This window comes from Mus caroli, chromosome 6 (assembly GCF_900094665.2).
Source record: "Mus caroli chromosome 6, CAROLI_EIJ_v1.1, whole genome shotgun sequence".
NCBI classification, from domain to species: Eukaryota; Metazoa; Chordata; class Mammalia; order Rodentia; family Muridae; genus Mus; species Mus caroli.
Window position 1 is genome coordinate 43,946,924 of NC_034575.1, and position 5,581 is coordinate 43,952,504.

Consider the following 5,581-nt stretch of genomic DNA (forward strand, 5'->3'; position numbering starts at 1 on the left):
GAATGGACCCCATAGGCTTATGTACTTGAATGCTTGGTCATTAAGAATTGGTGCTACTTGACAGGGATTACGGGGTGTGGCCTTGTTGGAGGAAGTGTGTCACTGGGGGTGGGCTTTGAAGTTTCAAATGCTCAAGCCAGTCCTGGTGGTGTTCTTTTCCTGCTGTCTTTGGATCCGGATGTATACCTCTCAGCTACCTCTCCAGCACCATGTATGCCTGTGTGCCACCATGCTACCTGCCATGACAGTAATAGACTAAGCATTTGAACCATGAGGCAGCCCCCAATTAAATGCTTCTTTACCATCATCATAGTCTCTCTTTGCAGCAATGGAGCACTGACACACCACAACAGTGGATAGTAACAAGACATGGTTTAAGATCCAGCAAGAATTTACAGAATCCTTCCTCTTAATTTGCACAATGCTCAGTAGGTTGATAAGAGGTAGCAAAGGGCTAGAGGCATTGCTAGAGTACTTGCCTAGCATGTTCAAGGCCATGGGTTCAATCCTCAGCACTGCCAAAAATAGAAAAGACATCAAGAGATAGAAGATTTATAAAAGGAGTGAACAAATCCAGCGTTACAGAATCCTACATAAGTTATTTTACACAGGTCACTTATGCTTCCAGAAGAAATGATGCTAAAAGAGGAGTTAGCTTCCCAGCTCAGTTTAATCACAATGTAGCAGTGTGTGTGTGTGTGTGTGTGTGTGTGTGTGTGTGTGTGTGTGGAGAGAGAGCATGCACTCTGGTCTAAGAAATGGAATAATTTAAGTCTGGCTTTGTTAGCTGTTCTCCTGGACATGTAGCTGAAGCTCTCTGAATCTCAACTCTGATGTGGGGATGAAATTGCCCACCCAAATGATGGCTGCATAAGTGGGAGGACATAAAGCAGAGCCAACCTGCCTCTCACAGGCTTTATGGATCCCAGGATAGCAACAAGTGTGGCCCAGCCCACTTGTAGATCATATCATGTTGCAGTAGCAAAAGGCTGGAAAATAAAAGTTCTCAAGGTGTGTAGACATCCGGATTCTCCAGAGCCTGGGAACTGAGGCAGGAGGATTGTCAGTTCCAAGCTAGTTTGGACTTTATAGTGAGACCAGTTTTTGTTGTTCTTGTTTTCTGCCTTTTTGAAAAGAATAAAGTATACATTGCTATTTCAGTGACTCTGTTCTTCAGCACCCTGTGCTGTAATATAGGGAGTGGCAACTTCAGGGACATTTTACTTGCCCAAGGCTAGTCCTTTTTATAGTAAACGGTCTCTAAATTATTTGTGTTTTTATAGTTTAGGTACATTGGAGTCTGATTATAGTTTTTATTACACGTTAGACATACATTTCTGGGGGGAGTAACGAGGAATGTGACTCATTCAATTCATCTGGAGCCTACTTGTAGCCAGGCTTTAAGAACACAAGGCCTCTCCAAGGAGAAGGTATGTCTATCCTGCTATAGAAGCTCCTTAATCCATATTTGTTCCCAAATGTCACAGTCCAGGAGCAAAGTCACATAGGATCTGAGCCCTCCCTCAGCAGACAGAAGGCGGTAGCAGGGAGTATGCAGCCACTTCAGGTTCGCTGCTTCAGATGGTGACACATGGTCTTATTCCTCAGTGCAAATCAGAATGTTGACAGCTCTGGTTCAGGTAGCTGCACCATTCAGGCAGGGATGAAAGCAAAGAGAAAACCAATGAAAAGACAAGAAAATGGGCATGAGGGGAGAACTGGCTGCTGGTTGGGAAAATGTGAAAGTTAAAGGATGTGCATCACACAAATGGCAATCTTTTGTGATGAACGACAAGTACTGTGTGTGTCGACCATGGAAGACTTCCAGGAAGCTCTGTTTGTATTCTTAGAGTTCTTCAACCAGCTTAACAAAAGGGAGCTGACTGGTAAATAATGATCACAGACTCATGCAAGTGAAAACTATGGACACCTGGAAGAAGGGAGACTCTTCGTCAATACTGGTTTTTAGTGGTTTTCATGTTAACTTGTGAAGTAAAATGAACTTAAGATGAAGACGTGAGCTTATCGTTTTCTACCCTTCGGTAAGAAAATGAACAGAACCATATACAGTCTTTCTGAGAACCAGGTATCTTTGATTGTAATTGGGGAGGAGAAAAGGAGGAGGAGATATTCTTTTCCTTTATATGCCTTTTATATTTTATTATTTCAACTCTGTGGCTGCTCAAACAATAAAGAAGATAACTGTTAAAGCTGCAAAAAATGGAAAAGCTGTAGCCAGAGATCAATATCTATGCAGGACAAGGTGAGGTTTTTGTTGAGAAATGTAGACGCTCACTCTGTAAATGCTTGCTCTCGACCATGGATGGCTCTGTGAATTTACAACCTGTTTGGCTGTATACTCTTATCCAAGTGAAAGAGATAAGAAGAGTGCAGTTGTGGCAAAGGGACCTCAGTCCATGTTTGAAGAGTAAGCTGATGTTGTCTCTGCAAAGTTTCTGACTTCAGATAAAGCAGATTCGATTCAGTAGTGAGGAGATGCATGGCCTCCTCCAACCTCGCCTGTTCACTCATTAGTTCACACAGAGAGTATCAAATATCTACCATATCCCCCACACTCTGAAAGCACCAGGATCCTAACAGTGAATGAAACCATTTCCTATTCAGACAGAGCTTATATACTAACATAAAGTAAAAATCCAGAAACAAATATATACCACTAAGAGAGTAAAGCAAGAAAGGAGGATAATGTGTGCCTTCAGTGGGAGAGTGGGCAGTTGTTTTAGGATACCTAGAGACATCTTAAGGGAGTAAGAAAAGAGAAAAAACCTAAATTAGGAGAGGGAATAAACACATGAGGGTCTTGGAGGGACAGCATTTTAAGTAGGACACAGAGCTGGAAATACTTGCCCTCTTCACAGACCAGCTAAGGCAGTGTACAGCAGAAGCGAAACAACAGCGGCCAGGACTGGAGGAAACTGGAGGTGCTTTCTATCAGTGCTTCTCAAGCTCCTTGTGCACATCAGTCATCTTGGGATCCTGCTAAAACAAAGATTCTGATTTGCTAGTTTTATGATGTGACCTGAGATGATGTCTTTCTAACTAGCTCCTTGGAATGGTGTCCTTGCTATACAATATATAGCAAGGAGGTGGGGGGGGGGTGGTGGATGAGGCAGCCACTGTGGTTTGGCTTCCTTCATTCTCTTGACCAACAGTTTAGCGTATTCTGCAGCCTCCTCTTTGTTTTTCTTAGTGCGTTGTTTCTTCAGAGAAATACGTCCGCATTTGTGTTGCAGGAAACGTGGAGTAACAAGACGCTGAATCTTGGGTGCTTTGGTCCCAGGCTTCTTACCGTCTTTGTTTAAGGGCTTCCTGACAACATACTGGCAGACATCATCTTCTTTGGAGAGCTTAAAAACTTTCAGATTCTACTAGCTCTTTTAGGTCCTAACCGATGAGGCACAGTAGTGTCTGTCAGTCCAGGAATATCCTTCTCTCCTTTCTTACAATAACCAAGTTGAGAACACTTAGATTAGCGTCCATAATGCATCCACGAACAGACTTGCACTCCCTCCCTCCCTCCATTTCTCCTTGGTCTGTAACAGGAATGCCTCCTATTCAACAGGAGGTGCACTCTGCCATAGGTCAAAACACCTTGCTTCATGGGAAACCCTTGTTGTCATTCCCACCGCTCAGCTGGACCACATAACCCTTCCACTCTTCACCAAGAGCATCAGCAGCAACTTCTGTGGCCATGTGCTTCTCATAGGACGTGTGGAGCTTGCGTCCGTCATCCACTTCAATGAGTCTCTGACAGCCAGTGGCAGGGAAGGAGATGTTCAGCTTCATCTTGACACAGCTGACCGCCTAGGAGGTGTCACGAAAAAGAGAGAAGTCATCATTCTTAATAGCCGAGTAGTATTCCATTGTGTAAATGTACCACATTTTCTGTTCCATTCTTACACTGAGGGACATCTGGGTTGTTTCCAGCTTCTGTCTATTATAAATAAGACTGCTATGGACATAGTAAAGCATGTGCCCTTGTTATATGTTGGAGCATCTTTTGGGTGTATAACTCACAGACCATATGAAGCTTAATAGGAAAGAAGGCCAAAGTGGATATTTCAATCCCTCTTAGAAGGGGAAAAATAATCATGGGAGGTAGAGAGAGGGAGGGTCCTGGGTAGGAAAGGGGAGAAGGAGAGAAAAGGGGTTCAGGTTCAGGCATGGGAAGTGACAGGAGAGAAGTCCAGAGGGCCAGAAGAATAAATAGAAATATGTAGCAGTTGGGGGCAGGGAATTGGGGGGGGGGACTACTAGAAAGTCCCAGATGCCAGGGAAGTGAGAGGCTCCCAAGACTCAGTGGGGATGACATTAGCCGAAATACCTAACAGAGGGGAGATAGAACCTGAAGAGACCACCTCCAGTAGATAGACATAGCCCTCAGTTGAGAGAAGGGGCCACTCACCCATCTCAAAAATTTTAATCCAGAATCGTTCCTGTCTGAAGGAAATACAGGGACAAAAAAAAAAAAAAATGGAGCAGAGACTGAAGGAAGGCCATCTAGAGACTGCCCCACCTTGGGGTATGTCCATCCCACATACAGACACCAAACTCAGACACCATTTGCATACACCAGCAAGATTTTGCTGAAAGGACCCTGATATAGCTGTCTCTTGTGAGACTATGCCAGGGCCTAGCAAACACAGAAGTGGATGCTCATAGTCAGCTATTGGATGGAACACAGAGCCCCCAATGGAGGAGCTAGAGAAAGTACCCAAGAAGCTAAAGGGGTCTGCAACCCTATAGGTGGAACAACAATATGAACTAACCAGTACCCCACAGAGCTCATGTCTCTAGCTGCATATGTAGCAGAAGATGGCCTAGTCAGCCATCACTGGGAAGAGAGGCCCCTTGGTCTTGCAAACTTTATATGCCTCAGTACAGGGGAACGCCAGGGTCAAGAAGTGGGAGTGGGGGGGGGAGGGGAGGGGAGTGTGTGTGTGGGAGAGTATGGGGGACTTTTGGGATAGCATTGGAAATGTAAATGAAGAAAATACCTAATTAAAAAAATGACAACATGGAGGAGGACATCTGACTTCAACTTTGGGCACGTGCCTTTGCACACACATGTGAAGATGAATGCACAGATGTACACAGAGCTCATGCACATGCACGTGCAATGAATGAAAGAAATACGATGACCACCCAAACCAAAAGGAAGACAACAAAAGAAAAGCATGCTCTTCCCCCATGAAAATAGAAAGGGGGAGTATCTGAGATGAGGAAGAGGGGCTGCAGGGGTGGGAGAGGGACAAGTCAGGGTGACAGGGGTAGATGAGATCAAAATACATTATAGTTGTTTGTGAAAACTCATAAGAAACCCATTATTATATATAATTATTATATGCAAATAGAAAAGAAAAAAATGGAATACATAGTTACCAAACCAAAATAAAGGGCACACAAGGCCATGCCAGAGAGAAGGCAAGTACACAACTGTGGTGTGACTTTGAGCTGAGCACCAGTTGCTCTGTGACAGTAGGCAGCTCCTCGTGAGGGCTGTCCTCCTAGCCTGCATGTGGGTGGCCTTCCCTTGGTGCCTTCACACCATCTTTGCTTG

At 44.4% G+C, this 5,581-nt stretch overlaps 1 pseudogene; it reads right to left on the bottom strand.

Annotated features, from left to right (window-relative positions):
- Positions 1-3,056: 3,056 nt before the first annotated feature.
- Positions 3,057-3,807, bottom strand: LOC110295601 (annotated as a pseudogene).
- Positions 3,808-5,581: the final 1,774 nt, after the last annotated feature.